Source organism: Cornus florida, unplaced genomic scaffold (assembly GCF_030987335.1).
Source record: "Cornus florida cultivar Cherokee Brave unplaced genomic scaffold, ASM3098733v1 CherokeeBrave_3.0.0_Hap2_Chr08, whole genome shotgun sequence".
Classification (NCBI taxonomy): Eukaryota; Viridiplantae; Streptophyta; class Magnoliopsida; order Cornales; family Cornaceae; genus Cornus; species Cornus florida.
Window position 1 is genome coordinate 91,882,777 of NW_026775578.1, and position 18,332 is coordinate 91,901,108.

The window sequence follows — 18,332 nt, forward strand, 5'->3', positions numbered from 1 at the left end:
AGTCGCGAAGAGTGTTTTAATGAGTATACGTGGAATCTTTAAATGGAAGTACCTCAATAAAGGTACCTTTAATGTCACTAGACCTTTTCAATGTATAAAGATTGAATCTTTGAAAGAAAAAGAGGTTTTTGTGTTAAAACTTATTCGAGTTCCTTTTAACGTCCCGTAAAGTGTTTTACAGAGTAAAGATTGAATCTTTGAATTAAAATACCTTAATAAAGGTACCTAGTAAGTCAGTAGACCTTTTTAATGTAAAATGATTGAATCTTTGAAATAAAATGATAGTTTAGAGATTAACTTATTCGAGTTACCTATGAAGTCGCGAACCGTGTTGTAATGACTAAATATTAAATCTTTGAAAGAAAATATCTTAACAAAGGAACCTATTATGTGACTAGACCTTTTTAATTTATAAAGATTGAATCATTTAAAGAAAATGAGAGTTTTGAGTGAAACTTATTCGAGTTCCCTTTGACATCCCGAAGAGTGTTTTAATGAGTAAGAATAGAATCTTTGAATAAAAATACCTCAAAAAAGGTACCTATTATGTTACTAGACCTTTCTAATGTATAAACGTTGAATCTTTGAAAGAAAATAAGAGTAATGATTTAAAGTTACTCAAGTTACCTATGAAGTGGAGAAGCTTGTTTTAATGAGTAAAAATCGAATCTATGATTGAAAATATCTCAATAAAAGTACCTTTTATGTCACTAAACCTTTTTAATGTATATAGATTGAATCTTTGGAACAAAATAAGAGTTTTAATTTAAAATTATTCGTGTTACCTAGATGTCGCGAAGAGTGTTTAATTGAGTATATGTTGAATGTTTAAATGAAAGTACCTCAATAAAGGTACCTTTTATGTCACTAGACCTTTTCATTGTATAAAGATTGAATCTTTGAAAGAAAATTAGGTTTTTGAGTATAACTTATTCGAGTTCCCTTTGACGTCCCGAAGAGTGTTTTACAAAGTATAGATTGAATCTTTGAATGAAAATACTTCAGTAAAGGTACCTATTATGTCACTAGACCTTTTTAGTATTTTAATCAGTAAAAATTGAATCTTTGAATGAAAATGCTACAATAAAGGTAACTATTATGTTACTAGACCTTTTTAATGTATAAACTTTGAATCTTTGAAAGAAAATAAGAGTATTGATTTCAATTTATTCGAGTAACTTATGAAGTGGCGAAGAGTGTTTTAATGAGTAAAGATCGAATCTTTGATTTAAATTTCTCAATAAAAGTACCTTTTATGTCACCAAACCTTTTTAATGCATATAGATTGAATCTTTGAAACAAAACAAGAGTTTTAATTTAAAATTATTCGTGTGACCTAGAAGTCGCGAAGAGTGTTTTAATGAGTATATGTGGAATCTTTAAATGAAAGTACCTCAATAAAGGTACCTTTAATGTTACTAGACCTTTTTAATGTATTAAGATTGAATCTTTGAAAGAAAATGAGGTTTTTGAGTTAAACTTATTCGAGTTCCCTTTGACGTCACGTAGAGTGTTTTACAGAGTAAAGATTGAATATTTGAATGAAAATATCTTAATAAAGGTACCTAGTATGTCAGTAGACCTTTTTAAAGTAAAAAGATTGAATCTTTGAAATAAAATGATAATTTAGAGATTAACTTATTCGAGTTACCTATGAAGTCGTGAACCGGGTTATAATGACAAAATATTAAATCATTGAATGAAAATATCTCAACAAAGGAACCTATTATGTGACTAGACCTTTTTAATGTATAAAGATTGAATCTTTTAAAGAAAATGAGAGTTTTGAGTGAAACTTATTCGAGTTCCCTTTGACCTCCCGAAGTGTGTTTTAATAAGTAAAAATAGAGTCTTTGAATGAAAATACCACAATAAAGGTACCTATTATGTTACTAGACCTTTTTAATGTATAAACGTTGAATCTTTGGAAGAAAATAAGAGTATTGATTTAAACTTATTCAATTTACCTCTGATGTGGCGAAGAGTGTTTTACTGAGTAAAGATCGAATCTTTCATTGAAAATATCTCAATAGAAGTACCGTTTATGTCACCAGACCTTTTTAATGCATAGATATTGAATCTTTGAAACAACATAAGAGTTTGAATTTAAAATTATTCGTGTTACCTTGAAGTCGCGAAGAGTGTTTTAATGAGTATACGTGGAATCTTTAAATGAAAGTACCTCAATAAAGGTACCTTTAATGTCACTAGACCTTTTCAATGTATAAAGATTGAATCTTTGAAAGAAAAAGAGGTTTTTGTGTTAAAACTTATTCGAGTTCCCTTTGACGTCCCGTAAAGTATTTTACAGAGTAAAGATTAAATCTTTGAATTAAAATATCTTAATAAAGGTACCTAGTATGTCGGTAGACCTTTTTAATGTAAAAAGATTGAATTTTTGAAATAAAATGATAGTTTAGAGATTAACTTATTCGAGTTACCTATGAAGTCGCGAAACGTGTTGTAATAACTAAATATTAAATCTTTGAATGACAATATCTCAACAAAGGAACCTATTATGTGACTAGACATTTTTAATTTATAAAGATTGAATCATTTAAAGAAAATGAGAGTTTTGAGTGAAACTTATTCGAGTTCCCTATGACATCCCGAAGAGTGTTTTAATGAGTAAGAATAGAATCTTTGAATAAAAATACCTCAAAAAAGGTACCTATTATGTTACTAGACCTTTCTAATGTATAAACGTTGAATCTTTGAAAGAAAATAAGAGTAATGATTTAAAGTTACTCAAGTTACCTATGAAGTGGAGAAGCTTGTTTTAATGAGTAAAAATCGAATCTATGATTGAAAATATCTCAATAAAAGTACCTTTTAAGTCACTAAACCTTTTCAATGTATATAGATTGAATCTTTGGAACAAAATAAGAGTTTTAATTTAAAATTATTCGTGTTACCTAGATGTCGTGAAGAGTGTTTAATTGAGTATATGTTGAATGTTTAAATGAAAGTACCTCAATAAAGGTACCTTTTATGTCACTAGACCTTTTCAATGTATAAAGATTGAATCTTTGAAATAAAATTAGGTTTTTGAGTATAACTTATTCGAGTTCCCTTTGACGTCCCGAAGAGTGTTTTACAAAGTATAGATTGAATCTTTGAATGAAAATACTTCAGTAAAGGTACCTAGTATGTCACTAGACCTTTTTAGTATTTTAATCAGTAAAAATTGAATCTTTGAATGAAAATGCTACAATAAAGGTAACTATTATGTTACTAGACCTTTTTAATGTATAAACTTTGCATCTTTGAAAGAAAATAAGAGTATTGATTTAAACTTATTCGAGTAACCTATGAAGTGGCGAAGAGTATTTTAATGAGTAAAGCTCGAATCTTTGATTTAAAATATCTCAGTAAAAGTACCTTTTATGTCACCAAACCTTTTTAATGCATATAGATTGAATCTTTGAAACAAAACAAGAGTTTTAATTTAAAATTATTCGTGTGACCTAGAAGTCGCGAAGAGTGTTTTAATGAGTATATGTGGAATCTTTAAATGAAAGTACCTCAATAAAGGTACCTTTAATGTTACTAGACCTTTTTAATGTATTAAGATTGAATCTTTGAAAGAAAATGAGGTTTTTGAGTTAAACTTATTCGAGTTCCCTTTGACGTCACGTAGAGTGTTTTACAGAGGGAAGATTGAATCTTTGAATGAAAATATCTTAATAAAGGTACCTAGTGTCAGTAGACCTTTTTAAAGTAAAAAGATTGAATCTTTGAAATAAAATGATAATTTAGAGATTAACTTATTCGAGTTACCTATGAAGTCGCGAACCGGGTTATAATGACAAAATATTAAATCATTGAATGAAAATATCTCAACAAAGGAACCTATTATGTGACTAGACCTTTTTAATGTATAAAGATTGAATCTTTTAAAGAAAATGAGAGTTTTGAGTGAAACTTATTCGAGTTCCCTTTGACATCCCGAAGTGTGTTTTAATAAGTAAAAATAGAATCTTTGAATGAAAATACCACAATAAAGGTACCTATTTTGTTACTAGACCTTTTTAATGTATAAACGTTGAATCTTTGGAAGAAAATAAGAGTATTGATTTAAACTTATTCGATTTACCTCTGATGTGGCGAAGAGTGTTTTACTGAGTAAAGATCGAATCTTTCATTGAAAATATCTCAATAAAAGTACCGTTTATGTCACCAGACCTTTTTAATGCATAGATATTGAATCTTTGAAACAACATAAGAGTTTGAATTTAAAATTATTCGTGTTACCTTGAAGTCGCGAAGAGTGTTTTAATGAGTATACGTGCAATCTTTAAATGAAAGTACCTCAATAAAGGTACCTTTAATGTCACTAGACCTTTTCAATGTATAAAGATTGAATCTTTGAAAGAAAAAGAGGTTTTTGTGTTAAAACTTATTCGAGTTCCCTTTGACGTCCCGTAAAGTGTTTTACAGAGTAAAGATTGAATCTTTGAATTAAAATACCTTAATAAAGGTACCTAGTATGTCAGTAGACCTTTTTAATGTAAAAAGATTGAATCTTTGAAATAAAATGATAGTTTAGAGATTAACTTATTCGAGTTACCTATGAAGTCGCGAACCGTGTTGTAATGACTAAATATTAAATCTTTGAATGACAATGTCTCAACAAAGGAACCTATTATGTGACTAGACATTTTTAATTTATAAAGATTGAATCATTTAAAGAAAATGAGAGTTTTGAGTGAAACTTATTCGAGTTCCCTTTGATATCCCGAAGAGTGTTTTAATGAGTAAGAATAGAATCTTTGCATAAAAATACCTCAAAAAAGGTACCTATTATGTTACTAGACCTTTCTAATGTATAAACGTTGAATCTTTGAAAGAAAATAAGAGTAATGATTTAAAGTTACTCAAGTTACCTATGAAGTGGAGAAGCTTGTTTTAATGAGTAAAAATCGAATCTATGATTGAAAATATCTCAATAAAAGTACCTTTTATGTCACTAAACCTTTTTAATGTATATAGATTGAATCTTTGGAACAAAATAAGAGTTTTAATTTAAAATTATTCGTGTTACCTAGATGTCGCGAAGAGTGTTTAATTGAGTATATGATGAATGTTTAAATGAAAGAACCTCAATAAAGGTACCTTTTATGTCACTAGACCTTTTCAATGTATAAAGATTGAATCTTTGAAAGAAAATTAGGTTTTTGAGTATAACTTATTCGAGTTCCCTTTGACGTCCCGATAGAGTGTTTTACAAAGTATAGATTGAATCTTTGAATGAAAATACTTCAGTAAAGGTACCTAGTATGTCACTAGACCTTTTTAGTATTTTAATCAGTAAAAATTGAATCTTTGAATGAAAATGCTACAATAAAGGTAACTATTATGTTACTAGACCTTTTTAATGTATAAACTTTGAATCTTTGAAAGAAAATAAGAGTATTGATTTCAACTTATTCGAGTAACCTATGAAGTGGCGAAGAGTGTTTTAATGAGTAAAGATCGAATCTTTGATTTAAAATATCTCAATAAAAGTACCTTTTATGTCACCAAACCTTTTTAATGCATATAGATTGAATCTTTGAAACAAAACAAGAGTTTTAATTTAAAATTATTCGTGTGACCTAGAAGTCGCGAAGAGTGTTTTAATGAGTATATGTGGAATCTTTAAATGAAAGTACCTCAATAAAGGTACCTTTAATGTTACTAGACCTTTTTTAATGTATTAAGATTGAATCTTTGAAAGAAAATGAGGTTTTTGAGTTAAACTGATTCGAGTTCCCTTTGACGTCACGTAGAGTGTTTTACAGAGTAAAGATTGAATCTTTGAATGAAAATATCTTAATAAAGGTACCTAGTATGTCAGTAGACCTTTCTAAAGTAAAAAGATTGAATCTTTGAAATAAAATGATAATTTAGAGATTAACTTATTCGAGTTACTTATGAAGTCGCGAACCGGGTTATAATGACAAAATATTAAATCATTGAATGAAAATATCTCAACAAAGGAACCTATTATGTGACTAGAACTTTTTAATGTATAAAGATTGAATCTTTTAAAGAAAATGAGAGTTTTGAGTGAAACTTATTCGAGTTCCCTTTGACATCCCGAAGTGTGTTTTAATAAGTAAAAATAGAATCTTTGAATGAAAATACCACAATAAAGGTACCTATTTTGTTACTAGACCTTTTTAATGTATAAACGTTGAATCTTTGGAAGAAAATAAGAGTATTGATTTAAACTTATTCGATTTACCTCTGATGTGGCAAAGAGTGTTTTACTGAGTAAAGATCGAATCTTTCATTGAAAATATCTCAATAAAAGTACCGTTTATGTCACCAGACCTTTTTAATGCATAGATATTGAATCTTTGAAACAACATAAGAGTTTGAATTTAAAATTATTCGTGTTACCTTGAAGTCGCGAAGAGTGTTTTAATGAGTATACGTGGAATCTTTAAATGAAAGTACCTCAATAAAGGTACCTTTAATGTCACTAGACCTTTTCAATGTATAAAGATTGAATCTTTGAAAGAAAAAGAGGTTTTTGTGTTAAAACTTATTCGAGTTCCCTTTGACGTCCCGTAAAGTGTTTTACAGAGTAAAGATTGAATCTTTGAATTAAAATACCTTCATAAAGGTACCTAGTATGTCAGTAGACCTTTTTAATGTAAAAAGATTGAATCTTTGAAATAAAATGATAGTTTAGAGATTAACTTATTCGAGTTACCTATGAAGTCGCGAACCGTGTTGTAATGACTAAATATCAAATCTTTGAATGACAATATCTCAACAAAGGAACCTATTATGTGACTATACATTTTTAATTTATAAAGATTGAATCATTTAAAGAAAATGAGAGTTTTGAGTGAAACTTATTCGAGTTCCCTTTGATATCCCGAAGAGTGTTTTAATGAGTAAGAATAGAATCTTTGCATAAAAATACCTCAAAAAAGGTACCTATTATGTTACTAGACCTTTCTAATGTATAAACGTTGAATCTTTGAAAGAAAATAAGAGTAATGATTTAAAGTTACTCAAGTTACCTATGAAGTGGAGAAGCTTGTTTTAATGAGTAAAAATCGAATCTATGATTGAAAATATCTCAATAAAAGTACCTTTTATGTCACTAAACCTTTTTAATGTATATAGATTGAATCTTTGGAACAAAATAAGAGTTTTAATTTAAAATTATTCGTGTTACCTAGATGTCGCGAAGAGTGTTTAATTGAGTATATGTTGAATGTTTAAATGAAAGTACCTCAATAAAGGTACCTTTTATGTCACTAGACCTTTTCAATGTATAAAGATTGAATCTTTGAAAGAAAATTAGGTTTTTGAGTATAACTTATTCGAGTTCCCTTTGACGTCCCGATAGAGTGTTTTACAAAGTATAGATTGAATCTTTGAATGAAAATACTTCAGTAAAGGTACCTAGTATGTCACTAGACCTTTTTAGTATTTTAATCAGTAAAAATTGAATCTTTGAATGAAAATGCTACAATAAAGGCAACTATTATGTTACTTGACCTTTTTAATGTATAAACTTTGAATCTTTGAAAGAAAATAAGAGTATTGATTTCAACTTATTCGAGTAACCTATGAAGGGGCGAAGAGTGTTTTAATGAGTAAAGATCGAATCTTTGATTTAAAATATCTCAATAAAAGTACCTTTTATGTCACCAAACCTTTTTAATGCATATAGGTTGAATCTTTGGAACAAAACAAGAGTTTTAATTTAAAATTATTCGTGTGACCTAGAAGTCGCGAAGAGTGTTTTAATGAGTATATGTGGAATCTTTAAATGAAAGTACCTCAATAAAGGTACCTTTAATGTTACTAGACCTTTTTAATTTATTAAGATTGAATCTTTGAAAGAAAATGAGGTTTTTGAGTTAAACTGATTCGAGTTCCCTTTGACGTCACGTAGAGTGTTTTACAGAGTAAAGATTGAATCTTTGAATGAAAATATCTTAATAAAGGTACCTAGTATGTCAGTAGACATTTTTAAAGTAAAAAGATTGAATCTTTGAAATAAAATGATAATTTAGAGATTAACTTATTCGAGTTACTTATGAAGTCGCGAACCGGGTTATAATGACAAAATATTAAATCATTGAATGAAAATATCTCAACAAAGGAACCTATTATGTGACTAGACCTTTTTAATGTATAAAGATTGAATCTTTTAAAGAAAATGAGAGTTTTGAGTGAAACTTATTCGAGTTCCCTTTGACATCCCGAAGTGTGTTTTAATAAGTAAAAATAGAATCTTTGAATGAAAATACCACAATAAAGGTACCTATTATGTTACTAGACCTTTTTAATGTATAAACGTTGAATCTTTGGAAGAAAATAAGAGTATTGATTTAAACTTATTCGATTTACCTCTGATGTGGCGAAGAGTGTTTTGCTGAGTAAAGATCGAATCTTTCATTGAAAATATCTCAATAAAAGTACCGTTTATGTCACCAGACCTTTTTAATGCATAGATATTGAATCTTTGAAACAACATAAGAGTTTTAATTTAAAATTATTCGTGTTACCTTGAAGTCGCGAAGAGTGTTTTAATGAGTATACGTGGAATCTTTAAATGAAAGTACCTCAATAAAGGTACCTTTAATGTCACTAGACCTTTTCAATGTATAAAGATTGAATCTTTGAAAGAAAAAGAGTTTTTTGTGTTAAAACTTATTCGAGTTCCCTTTAACGTCCCGTAAAGTGTTTTACAGAGTAAAGATTGAATCTTTGAATTAAAATACCTTAATAAAGGTACCTAGTATGTCAGTAGACCTTTTTAATGTAAAAAGATTGAATCTTTGAAATAAAATGATAGTTTAGAGATTAACTTATTCGAGTTACCTATGAAGTCGCGAATCGTGTTGTAATGACTAAATATTAAATCTTTGAATGACAATATCTCAACAAAGGAACCTATTATGTGACTAGACATTTTTAATTTATAAAGATTGAATCATTTAAAGAAAATGAGAGTTTTGAGTGAAACTTATTCGAGTTCCCTTTGACATCCCGAAGAATGTTTTAATGAGTAAGAATAGAATCTTTGAATAAAAATACCTCAAAAAAGGTACCTATTATGTTACTAGACCTTTCTAATGTATAAACGTTGAATCTTTGAAAGAAAATAAGAGTAATGATTTAAAGTTACTCAAGTTACCTATGAAGTGGAGAAGCTTGTTTTAAAGAGTAAAAATCGAATCTATGATTGAAAATATCTCAATAAAAATACCTTTTATGTCACTAAACCTTTTTAATGTATATAGATTGAATCTTTGGAACAAAATAAGAGTTTTAATTTAAAATTATTCGTGTTACCTAGATGTCGCGAAGAGTGTTTAATTGAGTATATGTTGAATGTTTAAATGAAAGTACCTCAATAAAGGTACCTTTTATGTCACTAGACCTTTTCAATGTATAAAGATTGAATCTTTGAAAGAAAATTAGGTTTTTGAGTATAACTTATTCGAGTTCCCTTTGACGTCCCGAAGAGTGTTTTACAAAGTATAGATTGAATCTTTGAATAAAAATACTTCAGTAAAGGTACCTAGTATGTCACTAGACCTTTTTAGTATTTTAATCAGTAAAAATTGAATCTTTGAATGAAAATGCTACAATAAAGGTAACTATTATGTTACTAGACCTTTTTAGTGTATAAACTTTGAATCTTTGAAAGAAAATAAGAGTATTGATTTCAACTTATTCGAGTAACCTATGAAGTGGCGAAGAGTGTTTTAATGAGTAAAGATCGAATCTTTGATTTAAAATATCTCAATAAAAGTACCTTTTATGTCACCAAACCTTTTTAATGCATATAGATTGAATCTTTGAAACAAAACAAGAGTTTTAATTTAAAATTATTCGTGTGACCTAGAAGTCGCGAAGAGTGTTTTAATGAGTATATGTGGAATCTTTAAATGAAAGTACCTCAATAAAGGTACCTTTAATGTTACTAGACCTTTTTAATGTATTAAGATTGAATCTTTGAAAGAAAATGAGAGTTTTGAGTGAAACTTATTCGAGTTCCCTTTTGATATCCCGAAGAGTGTTTTACAGAGTAAAGATTGAATCTTTGAATAAAAATACCTCAAAAAAGGTACCTATTATGTTACTAGACCTTTCTAATGTATAAACGTTGAATCTTTGAAAGAAAATAAGAGTAATGATTTAAAGTTACTCAAGTTACCTATGAAGTGGAGAAGCTTGTTTTAATGAGTAAAAATCGAATCTATGATTGAAAATATCTCAATAAAAGTACATTTTATGTCACTAAACCTTTTTAATGTATATAGATTGAATCTTTGGAACAAAATAAGAGTTTTAATTTAAAATTATTCGTGTTACCTAGATGTCGCGAAGAGTGTTTAATTGAGTATATGTTGAATGTTTAAATGAAAGTACCTCAATAAAGGTACCTTTTATGTCACTAGACCTTTTCAATGTATAAAGATTGAATCTTTGAAAGAAAATTAGGTTTTTGAGTATAACTTATTCGAGTTCCCTTTGACGTCCCGATAGAGTGTTTTACAAAGTATAGATTGAATCTTTGAATGAAAATACTTCAGTAAAGGTACCTAGTATGTCACTAGACCTTTTTAGTATTTTAATCAGTAAAAATTGAATCTTTGAATGAAAATGCTACAATAAAGGTAACTATTATGTTACTAGACCTTTTTAATGTATAAACTTTGAATCTTTGAAAGAAAATAAGAGTATTGATTTCAACTTATTCGAGTAACCTATGAAGTGGCGAAGAGTGTTTTAATGAGTAAAGATCGAATCTTTGATTTAAAATATCTCAATAAAAGTACCTTTTATGTCACCAAACCTTTTTAATGCATATAGGTTGAATCTTTGAAACAAAACAAGAGTTTTAATTTAAAATTATTCGTGTGACCTAGAAGTCGCGAAGAGTGTTTTAATGAGTATATGTGGAATCTTTAAATGAAAGTACCTCAATAAAGGTACCTTTAATGTTACTAGACCTTTTTAATGTATTAAGATTGAATCTTTGAAAGAAAATGAGGTTTTTGAGTTAAACTGATTCGAGTTCCCTTTGACGTCACGTAGAGTGTTTTACAGAGTAAAGATTGAATCTTTGAATGAAAATATCTTAATAAAGGTACCTAGTATGTCAGTAGACCTTTTTAAAGTAAAAAGATTGAATCTTTGAAATAAAATGATAATTTAGAGATTAACTTATTCGAGTTACTTATGAAGTCGCGAACCGGGTTATAATGACAAAATATTAAATCATTGCATGAAAGTATCTCAACAAAGGAACCTATTATGTGACTAGACCTTTTTAATGTATAAAGATTGAATCTTTTAAAGAAAATGAGAGTTTTGAGTGAAACTTATTCGAGTTCCCTTTGACATCCCGAAGTGTGTTTTAATAAGTAAAAATAGAATCTTTGAATGAAAATACCACAATAAAGGTACCTATTTTGTTACTAGACCTTTTTAATGTATAAACGTTGAATCTTTGGAAGAAAATAAGAGTATTGATTTAAACTTATTCGATTTACCTCTGATGTGGCGAAGAATGTTTTCCTGAGTAAAGATCGATTCTTTCATTGAAAATATCTCAATAAAAGTACCGTTTATGTCACCAGACCTTTTTAATGCATAGATATTGAATCTTTGAAACAACATAAGAGTTTGAATTTAAAATTATTCATGTTACCTTGAAGTCGCGAAGAGTGTTTTAATGAGTAAACGTGGAATCTTTAAATGAAAGTACCTCAATAAAGGTACCTTTAATGTCACTAGACCTTTTCAATGTATAAAGATTGAATCTTTGAAAGAAAAAGAGGTTTTTGTGTTAAAACTTATTCGAGTTCCCTTTGACGTCCCGTAAAGTGTTTTACAGAGTAAAGATTGAATCTTTGAATTAAAATACCTTAATAAAGGTACCTAGTATGTCAGTAGACCTTTTTAATGTAAAAAGATTGAATCTTTGAAATAAAATGATAGTTTAGAGATTAACTTATTCGAGTTACCTATGAAGTCGCGAACCGTGTTGTAATGACTAAATATTAAATCTTTGAATGACAATATCTCAACAAAGGAACCTATTATGTGACTAGACATTTTTAATTTATAAAGATTGAATCATTTAAAGAAAATGAGAGTTTTGAGTGAAACTTATTCGAGTTCCCTTTGATATCCCGAAGAGTGTTTTAATGAGTAAGAATAGAATCTTTGCATAAAAATACCTCAAAAAAGGTACCTATTATGTTACTAGACCTTTCTAATGTATAAACGTTGAATCTTTGAAAGAAAATAAGAGTAATGATTTAAAGTTACTCAAGTTACCTATGAAGTGGAGAAGCTTGTTTTAATGAGTAAAAATCGAATCTATGATTGAAAATATCTCAATAAAAGTACCTTTTATGTCACTAAACCTTTTTAATGTATATAGATTGAATCTTTGGAACAAAATAAGAGTTTTAATTTAAAATTATTCGTGTTACCTAGATGTCGCGAAGAGTGTTTAATTGAGTATATGTTGAATGTTTAAATGAAAGTACCTCAATAAAGGTACCTTTTATGTCACTAGACCTTTTCAATGTATAAAGATTGAATCTTTGAAAGAAAATTAGGTTTTTGAGTATAACTTATTCGAGTTCCCTTTGACGTCCCGATAGAGTGTTTTACAAAGTATAGATTGAATCTTTGAATGAAAATACTTCAGTAAAGGTACCTAGTATGTCACTAGACCTTTTTAGTATTTTAATCAGTAAAAATTGAATCTTTGAATGAAAATGCTACAATAAAGGTAACTATTATGTTACTAGACCTTTTTAATGTATAAACTTTGAATCTTTGAAAGAAAATAAGAGTATTGATTTCAACTTATTCGAGTAACCTATGAAGTGGCGAAGAGTGTTTTAATGAGTAAAGATCGAATCTTTGATTTAAAATATCTCAATAAAAGTACCTTTTATGTCACCAAACCTTTTTAATGCATATAGGTTGAATCTTTGAAACAAAACAAGAGTTTTAATTTAAAATTATTCGTGTGACCTAGAAGTCGCGAAGAGTGTTTTAATGAGTATATGTGGAATCTTTAAATGAAAGTACCTCAATAAAGGTACCTTTAATGTTACTAGACCTTTTTAATTTATTAAGATTGAATCTTTGAAAGAAAATGAGGTTTTTGAGTTAAACTGATTCGAGTTCCCTTTGACGTCACGTAGAGTGTTTTACAGAGTAAAGATTGAATCTTTGAATGAAAATATCTTAATAAAGGTACCTAGTATGTCAGTAGACCTTTTTAAAGTATAAAGATTGAATCTTTGAAATAAAATGATAATTTAGAGATTAACTTATTCGAGTTACTTATGAAGTCGCGAACCGGGTTATAATGACAAAATATTAAATCATTGAATGAAAATATCTCAACAAAGGAACCTATTATGTGACTAGACCTTTTTAATGTATAAAGATTGAATCTTTTAAAGAAAATGAGAGTTTTGAGTGAAACTTATTCGAGTTCCCTTTGACATCCCGAAGTGTGTTTTAATAAGTAAAAATAGAATCTTTGAATGAAAATACCACAATAAAGGTACCTATTATGTTACTAGACCTTTTTAATGTATAAACGTTGAATCTTTGGAAGAAAATAAGAGTATTGATTTAAACTTATTCGATTTACCTCTGATGTGCCGAAGAGTGTTTTGCTGAGTAAAGATCGAATCTTTGATTGAAAATATCTCAATAAAAGTACCGTTTATGTCACCAGACCTTTTTAATGCATAGATATTGAATCTTTGAAACAACATAAGAGTTTTAATTTAAAATTATTCGTGTTACCTTGAAGTCGCGAAGAGTGTTTTAATGAGTATACGTGGAATCTTTAAATGAAAGTACCTCAATAAAGGTACCTTTAATGTCACTAGACCTTTTCAATGTATAAAGATTGAATCTTTGAAAGAAAAAGAGTTTTTTGTGTTAAAACTTATTCGAGTTCCCTTTAACGTCCCGTAAAGTGTTTTACAGAGTAAAGATTGAATCTTTGAATTAAAATACCTTAATAAAGGTACCTAGTATGTCAGTAGACCTTTTTAATGTAAAAAGATTGAATCTTTGAAATAAAATGATAGTTTAGAGATTAACTTATTCGAGTTACCTATGAAGTCGCGAATCGTGTTGTAATGACTAAATACTAAATCTTTGAATGACAATATCTCAACAAAGGAACCTATTATGTGACTAGACATTTTTAATTTATAAAGATTGAATCATTTAAAGAAAATGAGAGTTTTGAGTGAAACTTATTCGAGTTCCCTTTGACATCCCGAAGAGTGTTTTAATGAGTAAGAATAGAATCTTTGAATAAAAATACCTCAAAAAAGGTACCTATTATGTTACTAGACCTTTCTAATGTATAAACGTTGAATCTTTGAAAGAAAATAAGAGTAATGATTTAAAGTTACTCAAGTTACCTATGAAGTGGAGAAGCTTGTTTTAAAGAGTAAAAATCGAATCTATGATTGAAAATATCTCAATAAAAATACCTTTTATGTCACTAAACCTTTTTAATGTATATAGATTGAATCTTTGGAACAAAATAAGAGTTTTAATTTAAAATTATTCGTGTTACCTAGATGTCGCGAAGAGTGTTTAATTGAGTATATGTTGAATGTTTAAATGAAAGTACCTCAATAAAGGTACCTTTTATGTCACTAGACCTTTTCAATGTATAAAGATTGAATCTTTGAAAAAAAATTAGGTTTTTGAGTATAACTTATTCGAGTTCCCTTTGACGTCCCGAAGAGTGTTTTACAAAGTATAGATTGAATCTTTGAATAAAAATACTTCAGTAAAGGAACCTAGTATGTCACTAGACCTTTTTAGTATTTTAATCAGTAAAAATTGAATCTTTGAATGAAAATGCTACAATAAAGGTAACTATTATGTTACTAGACCTTTTTAGTGTATAAACTTTGAATCTTTGAAAGAAAATAAGAGTATTGATTTCAACTTATTCGAGTAACCTATGAAGTGGCGAAGAGTGTTTTAATGAGTAAAGATCGAATCTTTGATTTAAAATATCTCAATAAAAGTACCTTTTATGTCACCAAACCTTTTTAATGCATATAGATTGAATCTTTGAAACAAAACAAGAGTTTTAATTTAAAATTATTCGTGTGACCTAGAAGTCGCGAAGAGTGTTTTAATGAGTATATGTGGAATCTTTAAATGAAAGTACCTCAATAAAGGTACCTTTAATGTTACTAGACCTTTTTAATGTATTAAGATTGAATCTTTGAAAGAAAATGAGGTTTTTGAGTTATACTTATTCGAGTTCCCTTTGACGTCCCGTAAAGTGTTTTACAGAGTAAAGATTGAATCTTTGAATTAAAATACCTTAATAAAGGTACCTATTATGTTACTAGACCTTTCTAATGTATAAACGTTGAATCTTTGAAAGAAAATAAGAGTAATGATTTAAAGTTACTCAAGTTACCTATGAAGTGGAGAAGCTTGTTTTAATGAGTAAAAATCGAATCTATGATTGAAAATATCTCAATAAAAGTACCTTTTATGTCACTAAACCTTTTTAATGTATATAGATTGAATCTTTGGAACAAAATAAGAGTTTTAATTTAAAATTATTCGTGTTACCTAGATGTCGCGAAGAGTGTTTAATTGAGTATATGTTGAATGTTTAAATGAAAGTACCTCAATAAAGGTACCTTTTATGTCACTAGACCTTTTCAATGTATAAAGATTGAATCTTTGAAAGAAAATTAGGTTTTTGAGTATAACTTATTCGAGTTCCCTTTGACGTCCCGATAGAGTGTTTTACAAAGTATAGATTGAATCTTTGAATGAAAATACTTCAGTAAAGGTACCTAGTATGTCACTAGACCTTTTTAGTATTTTAATCAGTAAAAATTGAATCTTTGAATGAAAATGCTACAATAAAGGTAACTATTATGTTACTAGACCTTTTTAATGTATAAACTTTGAATCTTTGAAAGAAAATAAGAGTATTGATTTCAACTTATTCGAGTAACCTATGAAGTGGCGAAGAGTGTTTTAATGAGTAAAGATCGAATCTTTGATTTAAAATATCTCAATAAAAGTACCTTTTATGTCACCAAACCTTTTTAATGCATATAGATTGAATCTTTGAAACAAAACAAGAGTTTTAATTTAAAATTATTCATGTGACCTAGAAGTCGCGAAGAGTGTTTTAATGAGTATATGTGGAATCTTTAAATGAAAGTACCTCAATAAAGGTACCTTTAATGTTACTAGACCTTTTTAATGTATTAAGATTGAATCTTTGAAAGAAAATGAGGTTTTTGAGTTAAACTGATTCGAGTTCCCTTTGACGTCACGTAGAGTGTTTTACAGAGTAAAGATTGAATCTTTGAATGAAAATATCTTAATAAAGGTACCTAGTATGTCAGTAGACCTTTTTAAAGTAAAAAGATTGAAACTTTGAAATAAAATGATAATTTAGAGATTAACTTATTCGAGTTACTTATGAAGTCGCGAACCGGGTTATAATGACAAAATATTAAATCATTGCATGAAAGTATCTCAACAAAGGAACCTATTATGTGACTAGACCTTTTTAATGTATAAAGATTGAATCTTTTAAAGAAAATGAGAGTTTTGAGTGAAACTTATTCGAGTTCCCTTTGACATCCCGAAGTGTGTTTTAATAAGTAAAAATAGAATCTTTGAATGAAAATACCACAATAAAGGTACCTATTTTGTTACTAGACCTTTTTAATGTATAAACGTTGAATCTTTGGAAGAAAATAAGAGTATTGATTTAAACTTATTCGATTTACCTCTGATGTGGCGAAGAGTGTTTTCCTGAGTAAAGATCGAATCTTTCATTGAAAATATCTCAATAAAAGTACCGTTTATGTCACCAGACCTTTTTAATGCATAGATATTGAATCTTTGAAACAACATAAGAGTTTGAATTTAAAATTATTCGTGTTACCTTGAAGTCGCGAAGAGTGTTTTAATGAGTATACGTGGAATCTTTAAATGAAAGTACCTCAATAAAGGTACCTTTAATGTCACTAGACCTTTTCAATGTATAAAGATTGAATCTTTGAAAGAAAAAGAGGTTTTTGTGTTAAAACTTATTCGAGTTCCCTTTGACGTCCCGTAAAGTGTTTTACAGAGTAAAGATTGAATCTTTGAATTAAAATACCTTAATAAAGGTACCTAGTATGTCAGTAGACCTTTTTAATGTAAAAAGATTGAATCTTTGAAATAAAATGATAGTTTAGAGATTAACTTATTCGAGTTACCTATGAAGTCGCGAACCGTGTTGTAATGACTAAATATTAAATCTTTGAATGACAATATCTCAACAAAGGAACCTATTATGTGACTAGACATTTTTAATTTATAAAGATTGAATCATTTAAAGAAAATGAGAGTTTTGAGTGAAACTTATTCGAGTTCCCTTTGATATCCCGAAGAGTGTTTTAATGAGTAAGAAAAGAATCTTTGCATAAAAATACCTCAAAAAAGGTACCTATTATGTTACTAGACCTTTCTAATGTATAAACGTTGAATCTTTGAAAGAAAATAAGAGTAATGATTTAAAGTTACTCAAGTTACCTATGAAGTGGAGAAGCTTGTTTTAATGAGTAAAAATCGAATCTATGATTGAAAATATCTCAATAAAAGTACCTTTTATGTCACTAAACCTTTTTAATGTATATAGATTGAATCTTTGGAACAAAATAAGAGTTTTAATTTAAAATTATTCGTGTTACCTAGATGTCGCGAAGAGTGTTTAATTGAGTATATATTGACTGTTTAAGTGAAAGTACCTCAATAAAGGTACCTTTTATGTCACTAGACCTTTTCAATGTATAAAGATTGAATCTTTGAAAGAAAATTAGGTTTTTGAGTATAACTTATTCGAGTTCCCTTTGACGTCCCGATAGAGTGTTTTACAAAGTATAGATTGAATCTTTGAATGAAAATACTTCAGTAAAGGTACCTAGTATGTCACTAGACCTTTTTAGTATTTTAATCAGTAAAAATTGAATCTTTGAATGAAAATGCTACAATAAAGGTAACTATTATGTTACTTGACCTTTTTAATGTATAAACTTTGAATCTTTGAAAGAAAATAAGAGTATTGATTTCAACTTATTCGAGTAACCTATGAAGTGGCGAAGAGTGTTTTAATGAGTAAAGATCGAATATTTGATTTAAAATATCTCAATAAAAGTACCTTTTATGTCACCAAACCTTTTTAATGCATATAGGTTGAATCTTTGAAACAAAACAAGAGTTTTAATTTAAAATTATTCGTGTGACCTAGAAGTCGCGAAGAGTGTTTT